Source organism: Pogona vitticeps, chromosome 3 (assembly GCF_051106095.1).
Source record: "Pogona vitticeps strain Pit_001003342236 chromosome 3, PviZW2.1, whole genome shotgun sequence".
Classification (NCBI taxonomy): Eukaryota; Metazoa; Chordata; class Lepidosauria; order Squamata; family Agamidae; genus Pogona; species Pogona vitticeps.
This window is the reverse complement of record NC_135785.1, coordinates 62,432,509-62,445,829: the sequence shown is the minus strand read 5'-3', so window position 1 is coordinate 62,445,829 and position 13,321 is coordinate 62,432,509.

Genomic DNA, 13,321 nt, shown 5'->3' with positions numbered 1-13,321 from the left:
GTTTACATTTGTGTAAGAGCAGCAGCTACACCTCCCACCCATAGTGTGACCGGTCGTCCAGTTTGGACATGGAAATCATGCAAGACAAAGGTTTGAGGGAAGGAGATGCAATTAAGTCCAATCAATAGAAACAGGCAAACCTAAGCTTTCCATATCACCCATTAAGGTGATCCCTCTTGCATCAATTTGCAGAGAATGCCTGCACTATTTGCAAAGAAAGCATTTAAATCATAGCAGTGAATGCTAGCTGGGGGATTATGGGAGCTATAATCCAAAAAGAGAGAAACATTGCACAGCTTTGACCTTATACACCACATCTGCATTTCATGCTTTGAAATTACTTTTGCAGTCCCTATCCACAATATAGTTCTATAGGCCTACACCACTACAATTCCATGGCCTTCCAGAAACATTCTTACTAGCTCCTGAGCGCTTAGCTGAGAGCTTAGCTAAGTACCACCTTGAAAAAAGGTACTATTGGGAAGAAAAAAGGATGGAGAGAATAAATTATTAAAATAATTTAAAAGGCATTTCAGACAAAGGAACTAAGTTTACACATACTTCTCTTGATATGGCTCTTTGGACTACTTATTCAGCTATATGTGGTGCTACATTAAGTCAGATTAATTTTGCTCCTCAGTAAATGTGCATAGGAAACTGATACTCATCAAGAATCAGAGACTGGCAGAGTTACTTTCTTAAACGACAACTCCCAGAATGCCACAGCCAATACATTCAATGACTTTTCTGGCTGAGGAATTGTCGGTGGTGTAATTTAGGTAATGAAAAATTCAAGCTCCGGTATGAATCTCATTCCTAATATATAGCACACTAGTGAAACAAAACCATAGCTAATGTGGGGTGAAAGTTTAGGAAACAGGTGGCATGCTGGATTGGCACTTGCTTTTGTGTGTGTGTAAAACCAAATATAGCAAAGAAAGCTAAAGTATTTTTGAGTTCTAGCCTAATATTAAATCTGCATCTCTGGAGGAAATGACAGCTTAAGTTTTTTTTCCTTATGTAGATTGCTGTCACTTTTTTTTGATAAATCAGGTGACAGTGTGTTGCTTGGGGGTGACTGTGTTTTTCTACAGGTGGGTTTGCCTGAGTGTGTTTAATGTACTTTAATGTACTTATTATTTTTGCCAGCAGTAAAAATGGTTAGTAGTCTTCTCATGAGAATATTATCAGAAGCCTTCTCATGAGAAAAATAGCAGCCTTTTTATGAGCCCAATGTGTGTGGCAATATGCTATTATGTATTTACATATACCAGCAATATACACAATTGCTTTACAAGGTTCCTTCCCCTCATTTTTTTCTGAAAAGGACCCCATGATAAAGTTTGACTGAGAAGTACAGACTGACCTAAAAGTACCAAACGGTGTGACTACAGTGGTGCCTCGCCTAATGAGCGCACCGTTTAATGACGAATCCGCATAGCGATATATTTTTTTAGATCGCTTATGCGATTGCATTGCGATGTTTTAATGGGTAAAACATCACATTGCAATGATCGGTAAGCGTTTCGCTTACCGATCTTCGCATTGCGATGTTCCTAGAACAGCTGATCGGTGGTTCCAAAATGGCCGCTGGGTGCCCAAAATGGCCACCGCAAGTGTTTTCGCGCCCTGCCCTCACTTACCGAGGGCTCGAAAATGGCGGCGCTATGGAGGAACTTCGCTGAACTGTGAGTTTGGGCCCCATAGGCTTTTTCCGTTCCGTTTAGTGATGTTTTCTCATAGCGATGATTAATCCAGAGCATATTAACGTCGCTTTGCAGGGCACCACTGTACTTAACTTAGTTACTGAGCCAGAATTTGAACATCTCTCTGCTCCAAATCCAGCACTCTAATCATTGCACTATACTGGCTTTCTCAGATCAGTGGTTACTCTATCAATGATTCCAAGGCTAAAATATATCGGCCAGTATCCTACTGAGTATCTGCAAGTTGTGTCATGGCAACTGGACTTATTTCTTCTTAGGCTGAAACATTTTGCTATTCATCCAAGTTTTACTCCCCGCTGGTCTGAATAGGCTCATTAGATGGACAAAGGACTGGGGATGAGTGAAAATCCCACTTCTGCAGTCCTTCCCCATCCATTGTCATGGGTCATTAACAGTTGTTAACAGTGGTCAGATTGTATACCATTTGTCTTGCTGTCCCCAGAAATATCAGGACCACACACCAGAAAGACCACTGTTGGAAGTAAAATCAATGTGGAGGATATATCAGGGGTCTCCTACCAACTGTCCTCAGACTGAAGAAGCTACTTGGGTGAGTAGCAAAATGTTTCAACCTAAGAAGAAAGAAGTCCAGTTGCCATGACTCAACTTCCAGATAACCTCACCTGGATGACTGAAAATCTTCACAGATATATCCTATTGAGTAGTTACACCAAAATAGTGGGAATGGCAGCAGTATCAGATTGCTGCTGATTGAGTTCCTGCTTTGATTTAAGGGAGTAATTTCCACTACACTTGCATAGCTGTAGAACAGGACGCTAGCCATTCATTTAAAAAATGCAATAATTAATATATTTAATTTGCATAATACAAAAAAGCTGTATTAATCAACATTTTATGCAAATGTGTATGACATGAATATTAGGCTGCCCAGATTTGGAGAATTTGTATATGACAATCCTAACCAAAAACCCAGTGACACTGTGTTAACTATGAGGTGGAGGCTGATACTGAAATGAGCTATTGGTTGGCCAGGGATTAGAACATCAGCCTCATTTTCATTCTCTTAAGGTTTCAAGAAAAAACACACACTAGTATTATCTTGTATGTGTAATATGCTGTCAAGTTGGAACCAACTTAAAAGCTACCCTAATAGAACTTTCAAGGTAAGTGAGATATTTAAGGAGTGGTTTTACTAGTTCTACCCCACAAAGTGTTTCTGGGAGTTACAGACCAATAACACTCAGGTTACTCAAGGTTAGGAACCACTGCTCTTGACCACATTGGTGTATATATTATATGCTTTTAAAATAGATTTTTTTCCAGTGGTATATTTGTTTTTTAATAATAACATCTTTGTTTTATTTTATATTGCCTGAACCTTTTTATTGTTTTATCATTTGTAATCCAGCTACAATAAGCATGTAAGGGAATTATAAAATAAAAAGGGTGTATGCTTCTGGTAGTAGTAAGACATTATATATCGTAGAATAACTGGTGAGAGTTCTATATGCTCACCCTTTCAAACCTCCAGACTGTAGTGGAATAGCAAAGGGTTAAAATAGTAGTGGCACTATTGTACAAAATAACCTCCCCCCTGCCCACCAACCAACTCTGATATTATCGGCAGTAGACCTCAGGGTGCCAGCTGGAGTCCCACTTAGATCTACCCGAGTTACTCGTTTCAGTCAGGAAAGACGGCTGAGGGGCCTAAAGCCGAGAGAGGCCCAGAAAGAAAGAACAAGAAACCAGGCCTTCTCGGCAATGGCCCCTCGACTGTGGAACACCTTGCTGCCAGAAATTACCCTGGCACTCTCACTGGGTGTTTTAAAGAGTAATTTAAAGACCTGGCTCTTCAGGCAGGCCTTCCCTCCAGTCAGCACCTGATTCTCTTTTTTCTTTAGCTTTTTTTTCCATCTTGATCTTCTAATTTGCTGATACAATTACATGATTGGTTTACATATACTTTGATGAATTTTGATTGTATTTTATAATGTTTTATTCTTCTTTGTAAGCTGGCCCAAGTAGACTCTGTCTAGAGGGCGGGGTATAAATCTAATAATAAATAAAAAATAGTAATCTAAACCAAATCCCTTATGAATACACAGTGGAAGTGTAGAACAGATTTAAGGAACTGGATTTGGTGGACAGAGTGACTGAAGAACTATGGTTGGAGGCTCGTAACATTGTACAGGAGGCAGCAACAAAAATATCCCAAAGAAAAGGAAATGCAAGAAAGCAAAGTGGCTGTCCAACAAGGCCTTACAAATAGCAGAGAAGAGGAGGGAAACAAAATGCAAGAGAGATAAGGAAAGCTACAGAAAATTGAATGCAGAATTCCGAAGAATAGCAAGGAGAGACAAGAGGGCCTTCTTAAATGAACAATGCAAAGAAATAGAGGAAAATAATAGAAAAGGAAAAACCAGAGATCTGTTCAGGAGAATTGTAGATATTAAAGGAACATTTTATGCAAAGATGGACATGACAAAGGACAAAAATGGTAGGGACCTAACAGAAGCAGAATATATCAAGAAGGGACTATGGAGTCCCAAGTGGCGTCAGTGGTCCGTACCGCCTTTTTTCACCTTAGGCGGATAGCCCAGCTGCGACCCTACCTTGATGTGGGGGCGCTCACTACCTTGGTACATGCGCTCGTAATCTCCAGATTAGACCACTGTAATGCGCTCTACGTGGGGCTACCTTTGGGGTTGCTGCGGAAACTACAGGTGGTGCAGAATGCGGCGGCCAGATTAATCAGCGGTGTGAAAAAATACCAACATATTTCACCCACTCTGGCCGCCTTGCATTGGCTGCCCATCCGTTTCCGCATCGACTTCAAAGTGTTGATGCTCACGTATAAAGCCCTAAACGGTTTAGGGCCTCGATACTTGGCGGAACGCCTTCTCCCGCCAAGATCTACCCGTGTCACCCACGCGAGCCAGGAGGTGAGGTTGAGGAGCCTAACGCCGAGGGAGGCCCGGAAGGAGAAGACAAGAAATCGGGCCTTCTCGGCGGTGGCTCCTCGCCTCTGGAACAACTTACCTCCTGTGATCCGCAGGTCTCCCTCGCTGGGTGTCTTCAAGAAGCAATTGAAGACATGGTTGTTCCGGCAGGCCTTTCCATCATACTCCTCTTGACCCCCCCCTTTTTTTTTGTTCTTGTTTTTTGTTTTGTGTATTATATGATTTAATGTAGTGCCTTCTTTTTTTTAGAATTGTCTGTTTTCGTTGTTTTATATTATTTTTACGGTTGTTAGCCGCCTAGAGTGGTCCGTTTGGACCAGATAGGCGGGGTATAAATCAAATAAATAAATAAATAAATAAATAAGAGGTGGCAGGAATACACAGAGGAATTATACAAAAAGATTTGGATATCCCGGACAACTCAGATAGTGTGGTTGTTGACCTTGAGCCAGACATCCTGGAGAGTGAAGTCAAGTGGGCATTAGAAAGCATGGCTAACAACAAGGCCAGCGGAGGTGATGGCATTCCATCTGAACTATTTAAAATCTTAAAAGAGGACACTGTTAAGGTGTTACACTCATTTTTGCCAGCAAGTTTGGAAAACTCAGGAGTAGCCAGAGGATTGGAAAAGATCAGTCTACATTCCAATCCTAAAGAAGGGCAGTGCCAAAGAATGCTCCACTACTGTACAATTGCACTCCTTTCACACACTAGCAAGGTTATGCTCAAAATCCTCCAAGGGAGGCTTCAGCAGTATGTGGACTGAGAACTCCCAGAAGTACAAGCTGTATTCCGAAGGGGCAGAGGACCTCGAGATCAAATTGCTAACATGCGCTGGATTATTGAGAAAGCCAGAGAGTTCCAGAAAAACATCTACTTCTGCTTCATTGACTATGGAAAATCCTTAGCTGTGTGGACCACAGCAAACTATGGCAAGTCCTTAAAGAAATGGGAGTGCCTGACCACCTTATCTATATCCTGAGAAATCTATATGTAGGACAGGAAGCAACAGTTAGAACTGGATATGGAAGAACTGATTGGTTCAAAACGGGAAAGGAGTACGACAAGGCTGTATGTTGTCCCCCTGTTTATATGCACAATGCGAGAGGCTGGACTGGAGGAATACCAAGCCAGAATTAAGACTGCCGGAAGGAATATCAACAACTGATATGCAGATGATACCACTCTGATAGCAGAAACTGAGGAGGAATTAAAGAACCTCTTAATGAGGGTGAAAGAGGAGAGTGCAAAAAGTGATCTGAAGCTCAACATCACCTCCTGGCAAATAGAAGGGGAAGATATGGAGGCAGTGACAGATTTTACTTTCTTGAGCTCCATGATCACTGCAGATGGTGACAGCAGCCATGAAATTAAAAGACGCCTGCTTCTTGGGAGGAAAGCCATGACAAACCTCAACAGCATCTTAAAAAGCAGAGACTTCACCTTACCGACAAAGGTCCGCATAGTCAAAGCTTTGGTTCTTCCTGTAGTGATGTATGGAAGTGAGAGCTGGACCATAAAGAAAGCTGACCGCCGAAGAATTGATGCTTTTGAATTGTGATGCTGGAGGCATTTTGAAGGAAATCAACCCTGAGTGTTCACTGGAAGGACAGATCCTGAAGCTGAGGCTCTAATACCTTGGCCATCTCATGAGAAGAGACGAATCCCTGCAAAAGACCCTGATGTTGGGAAAGAGTGAAGGCAAGAGGGCAAGGGGACGACAGATCACCAGATGGTAGGGCAATGTCATCGAAGCTACCAGCATGAATTTGACCCAACTCTGGGAGGCAGTGGAAGACAGGAGGGCCTGGCGTGCTCTGGTCCATGGGGACACGACTGAATGACTAAACAACAACAACCACAGTAGGAGAGGTTGAGGAGGTTCAGGCAGTAAAGCTGTTTTTGAAACCTAGCACCAATGTTGTCCTGCTATCAAAATTTGCTGATTATACTATTTATATAACATTATGAAGATTGGAAGGACTTTGTGTCCCTACTCTCCTCCCTTACATCTCACTGTGTCTCTTTTGTTTCTACACTACAGGATATTCAATGTGATGTACTGAATAGAGTGACAGACTGGGACTCAGAAGCTCTGAGTTCGAATTTCTGCTCAGCCATAGAAGCTCACTACAGTTGTGGAACTGATAAAACCACTCCTTGGTTATTGCAGTTACCTTGAAAGCCCTGTTAGAGTTGTTCTGACTTAATGGCACCTAACATAACATCTCATCTACACTAATCATTGCCATTTACTGCTGTGGCTCCATCCGACATAATTTTGGGATCCGCCATAAGATGTGGTTTTGTGATATTTTCCCCTCAATTTCAGCACTGGAGTTCTTTAGCAGAGAACTTTAAAGACTGATTCATTGCCAGGTGCACTGTGAATCCAAGGAAACGGCAGTGCCAGTTGGCCTTCTCTGGACTTACTGTAGCCACACCCTGCAGCTGTAGGCTAGAAAAGTGTGGAGGATGCTTCCAAACCAGAAGGCTCTAAGTTCAATGTGAAAGAGGATAAAGAAGCAAATTATCACCTGAGAGGGTGTAGTAGAAGCATTTGATCCCTCTTTTCCCAGGGTGTTCCTATACAGTATATTCTTGTAATGTTGCAAAAAATGTATGTTTTAAATAAAGTTATGCTAATAGATGATAATCTGTACACTATGATCAATGGAAACACTGTGTACATGTTAGTTTGTTCAGCCTTTTTTTTCCTTGACAAAGGAGGAAAAAACAGAGCAAGAGAATAGCTGCAACCTAATTTCATATATTTAGCTGGTTTGGGGAACAAAGGCAGATGAACCTAATGTATATACAGTCGTTTTCCTTGTGACAGAAAATACTCATTTTGTAATGCTTTTTTTCCCCCAAATCATTTTTTCACCAGCATTTGTGATGTCTCCATTATAGCCAAAACTGTCAACGTCTGAGGAAACAGATGTCAATCATCCTGGATTATCCTTTTGGAATCTCTTTGCTGGCACTACCCAAAAGTCTCATTTATTAAAAATGAACAAGATCTCAAAATTAGATTAATAAATAAAAATCTAGATCTTCTAATTTGAGACCTAAAAAGGAGTATATTGAAGTTAGTGAGAGATTGAAGCTCAATGCCATGAAGGATCCTTCCCATTATCTCTAATAGATTACCAATTTACTGGTGCATATTTCTGCCACATATATCATGCCATATAGAAATATCAAATGTCTTCATTTGGCAGTGAGAATTTTGTATGCTGAATCAAATAACTGTGCACTATTACTAATAGATTAGAGAACAATAAAGTCATTCCAAAAGTTTTCTATCTGTGGCCTGATACATTGCCCGCAGTACAAAATAATTTATTCTAGCTATTGATCATAGAAAAAACATGCATTTGAAGTTGTGGGAATATAGTTTGTATCCCTGTGTTTAAAGCAAAAACAAAATTGTTACAACAACCTGAGTACTTTTTTATTAATACATTTATCTTCTTTTATTACTGTGCCCAGTAATAAAAGCATCTATATTGAACAATATTTGTCTACAAATTTTATCAAATGAAGAAATTGGTTATTGCTATGTGACATGATCTACATGGGAGAAACACGCACCAACAAATTGATCATCTGTTATTAGAGACAATGGAAAAGATACAAAGAATGAGATGAGCATAAATTTTTCTGTTTACATGTCATAACAATGCATCAAAAATTGACTGCTAGATGTTCTTTCCCAGATTTTAGACTCAGCTTGTTGGGCAGGGAAGGCAGAGATAATCCGTAGGAATTGTTTTGTTCATACGCATTGGTGCTTTGCACTCTGTCTATAAATTTTGTCTTTTTAGGAGCAAGGGGAGATGGAATGGAATGCAAATACTCTTCCGGCAGTTTACTCATGTGTTGCACCAATATGTGAATGGGACATGCCAAGTAGCCACATTGCAAAATAACATGATGGTAACTCACTCCTTGTTCCTGGAATATGCATCTCAAGTGTGGATGTGTGCAGGGACACAGCATTCATTAATTTAGGTTGCACATACAAAGCTGGGGCCCTGTGCAATTGCAATAACAACAGCTGTTTCTGAGAAGGTCCTGTTCGTGTAGACATTCATGTCATACTGTGCTGGTGCCAGGGGCTGTGGCTATTCCTTATGCCCAATGTTGAGGCTACTTGGCAGATCCTCCTCCTCTTAATGAATATGTAAGCAAAATGCCTGAATAGGGTTTAGGGCTATGAATACATCCATATATTAAGGTTATCTACAGTCATTCTGGGTCATTTTTTGGTCATAGATTTGAATAGATCCCAAAACCAGGCTCCACACATTGTTGCTTGGTCCTCCTGGGATGCCTGTCCACACACATCCAGAGCTGCTCTCTTAGTTCTCAGCATCAACACAATTGCCACCCTTGCTTCTGCTTACTTCTCTGCCCTCTCCCACCGACTTCACTTTCTTCTCCCTTCTTTCATTTTACCTGGCCATTTTCAAACTTTTACTTCTTCAATTAATGTTTTTAAAAATTATTCCATTTTTTTAATTTTTGGCTTTGACTTTTATGTTATGGTGCAAAAGTTATAATTTTAAAATTTTAAATAATCTTAAAAAGCACAATGCAGGAACAGCTGACATCCTAAGAAAAGTAAGCAGGTGTGGCAATAAAGCATGGAGTGGATACTGACCAGCCAAAAAGAAAAAAGAAAGAAAGAAAGAAAAAGAAAGAAAAATATAAAGATAAAAAGAATACATTAGGAACATCAAATGACACCATAATTCAGGTGTAATAAATGCACAACCCAAAGCAGAAATTTAACATAATAATTAAGAAATAGAGGTGGGCACAAACCACAATTTGGTGGTTTGGCCCACTTTGGCACAGCACCCACACAAGTGTTCTGCAGGCATCGCACATTCCCCTCTCCCGCCTCCTCTGTGTACTCACCCATTCTCTGGCTGAAATGTGCTTCCCTCCTCTGCATGATTGCCCATTCACCAATCAAAGAGATGCTTCCCACCTCTGCCTCCTCCAGCAGCCACCCCCTCAGATGAGGAAGTGGGGCAGGTAAGTCCACAGCACTGTCTTTGAGCGGGTGACTGCCACAGGAGGTGGAGGAGAGAAGTGTATTCTGCAATCGGTGAGTGGGCAATTGTGCTGAAGGTGAGGGAGGAAAGTGTGCTTCACTTGGAGGGGGATAGGCAAATGCAGAGAAGAGGCAGGAGAGGTGAGTGTGCAGTACCCGTGGAACATCTGGGCCAAATTAAGACATATTGGTGCTTTAAGAAATACTGATTTGCCCAATATATCTAGTGGTGTGTTTTTTTTGTTTTTGTTTTTTTAGAACTTTGAATAAAGGATTGTTTCTCAACATAAGCTTCTGTCTGACATGCTTTGGCTTTTGCTTTTTCTGTGACCTGCAATCAGTTGATGGCACTAAGTGTTCTAGAAGTGGAATGCCTTCTGTTCTAGTGTGTAGTCTCTGCATACGTAACTCAAAATACTCATCCCTATTCAACCCCCAATTACACCTTTGTACAACTCTCCTGGAACACTTGTCCAACTAAAACCTTGTTTTGCCACCTCTGATATTTTAATTCATGATCTCAGATAAGTGGCTCTTAAAGTTTTGGGCCAATCTTGCTCACTGAATTTATCCTCTACTTTGTTGGCAAATTCCTGTTGATACTTATCCTTCGAGCCCCAAGATCTTTAAAGTCATACCAGATGCACATTTTCACGCTTTATCCCAGCTTCCTCCAGCCTGATATGCTCCTTATGTTTGGACTACAGCTCCCATAAGCCCAAAGTGGTATGGCCAATGTTGAGGGACGATGGCAGCTGTAGTCTAAAACAATTGGAAGGCATTGTGCTGAGGAAGGCTACTTTATCTAATCAAACTCCTTTACTTTATATGGCAGTCTTAACCCACACACATCCTACTGAATCTCTGAGTGAGGAAAAAAGATGCTTATGATTGATTTGTATTCTGTGGTTGATTTTGTATCTCCTGGCAAAGACCAGATATAAGGACCAAATGGTTGAGATGGGGCTTTTGGAAACTGCAATTATATGAATGTCTGTTGAAGGAAAATGCTAATAAAGGGCAGACCAATGAACTGAGGTTAAGTGTTTTCATACTTCTCACCTAACCCAGTAATGTTCCTGAATTCTCATTAAAAATGATCTCCATAATCTTGTTTTACCTCATTAAGAAAGTGCAATTTAAGGATGAAAAAAAAGTAGGATTTCATCAGGGAGAAAAGGTCTTCTGGGAGTTCATTTACAAATCTCCAGTCTTTTCAGTTTCTGAACGTATTATCTGTCCCATCTAACATTTGCATTTTAAAAATTATTTTGAAAAGTTCGTAATCAACAGAAGGTGCCCTCCCCACAAACTGGCCAGTAACCTTTGGGTTTCAAATAAAAATTATCCAGACTTCCATATTTATTCTTCTTATAGTGCCATCAATGTGCACAGTGGTTTCCAGCAAAACAAAAAGACTAATAGCTGCCTTGTGGAGCGTGTGTGTGTGTGTGTGTGTGTGTGTGTGTGTGTGTGTGTGTGTGTGTGTGTTCATTGCTGTCAAGTTGTAACTGACCTATACTGACCCTAATTGGGTTTTCAAGGTAGGTGAGATATTTAAGGTGTGGTTTAACCAATTCCACTCCCCTAGTGAGTTTCCATGTTTAAGTGGGGATTAAACCTGTTTTCCAAAGTCCTAGTCCATCACTCTATCCCATTCACTACACTGTGATTCCACTGTGGAACTTTAAAGAGCCAAAGTCAGCATAGGTGATGCCACAGAAGAGAAGAAAAATGTGAGGTGAATGGAGGATGAATATGTTTTCTGTTCAGTTGAATGTACCTAGGTTTCATTTCAGTGGAGAATAAAGACTAGAACAATGGCTCTCAAACATCCATATTTTACATCTCACCAATCATTTTATCAAAAACCTGGATATCTTCATGACAGACACAAAAAACTAGCCTTCTCACAACCATAAATACTCCACCCACTCTCAGCCTCCCAGAGCACAGTTTGCTGTCCTCTGAAGATGCCGGCCACAGAGACTGGCGAAACGTTAGGAAGAACCACTTTCAGAACACGGCCAAGAAGCCCGAAAAACCCACAACAACCACAAAAAACTAACTTTTTAATGGGAAAAATGTGGTTCAACTGCTGTACTGCAGCCAGACCTCTGCTCACAACCTAGGTTCACTTAACCTTTCTTCTTTCCAAGGTCAGTAAATTGAGTACCCAGCTTGCTGGGGGTTGGGGCAATGTATAGCCTGCATAATTAAATTGTAAACTGTTCTAAGAGTCCTTTAAGTGTTATCTGTCAATATATAAGCAACATGCTTTATTTTAACCATTCACAGTACATTTTAAAAATATTTAAAAACTGAAATAGTATTGCTAGGTACTGGGTAGGTGGGGCTCGTCAGCCTTGGAAGGCAGCCCAACTAGGAGAAGGAAAACTCCGATTTCAAACCTCCACTGCCTTGTGACTATATCCACTGATCGAAAAAGGCTTCAGGAGTAAACCTCGAGGCAAAATCCGGAGCTGGAGTCCCCGAGGCAGTTTGTGTCATTCTGGCAACTCCTGCGACGTCACTGGAACCAGTTGTATAGACTCTTGCTTTCCATTGGACAATTTCAGCGACGTGGAGAGGAGGGATTTGCTGCTTGGGTAACAGCCTATCCTCCATAGTATTCTACCCATGCTTGGTGCTCTGGAGAGGACACTCATACAGAGCGCGTTACCATGGTCTTTCGATGCTGAAGGATGTCTAAGAAGAAGATTGCTAGGTGTAAAAAAAATCCAACAAATATAGTAATTCCATTAGTAATTGAAAATAGTTACAAAAACCCACCTAATAAGAAGAGAAAGATGTTTTTAGAAGGCTGAGGATGGTGGAATCAAAGCTGGCACAAAATGCAAAAGGGGTACAAGCAAACTCAAGCTGGAGTATGTTGTAGAACCTCTTGGTGGCTACAGAATCACTTTGCTTCCATCATAGGATGTCAGAACTAAACCAAAGAATTAAACTGATTTACGATTAAAATAAGGATAGAGGAAGACATCAGAGCTCAGAAAGACCTTCTGGATCATGGAAGGCTTAACTAGAATAGTTCTTATCATCTTTCCCATCTCAGAAGATACAGTGATCAGCGTGGGTAGCTGGGGTCTGCCCAGGTTCTAGAGATGTGAGGGTGCAAACTAGCAGATCAGCTAACCTAACCTGTCTCATAAGTGGCTGCAACACATTCAACAGCTTGTTAAATTGGACATCTGTATAGGTATGCAGAGGCTCCCAGTCCAAGCTCCACTGATACATTATCTTTGTACACTGCCCATATGGGTTGGGTTCCTGGGTATCTGAAACAGTGCCTCTCCCATATTGACACATTTGGCCTTTAACATAATAATTAGACAGACATGACTGTGAGCACCCTTAATTGCTTTTAGAGAACATTTATACCATTATGTCTTACAAGTCAGGATTCAAAAATGAAACTTCTAAAATAAAAATCTCCTGGGAAAATTCTCTTTCACTGCTGGTTCTCTACAGCTGTCTCTGCATTTATTAACATTCCACTGAAGCATTTGGACAGATTGTATCTGGAACACTCAAAGGAACAAGAGGTGCTTTCTGCACGGACTCATCAGGACCATTGGAGAAAA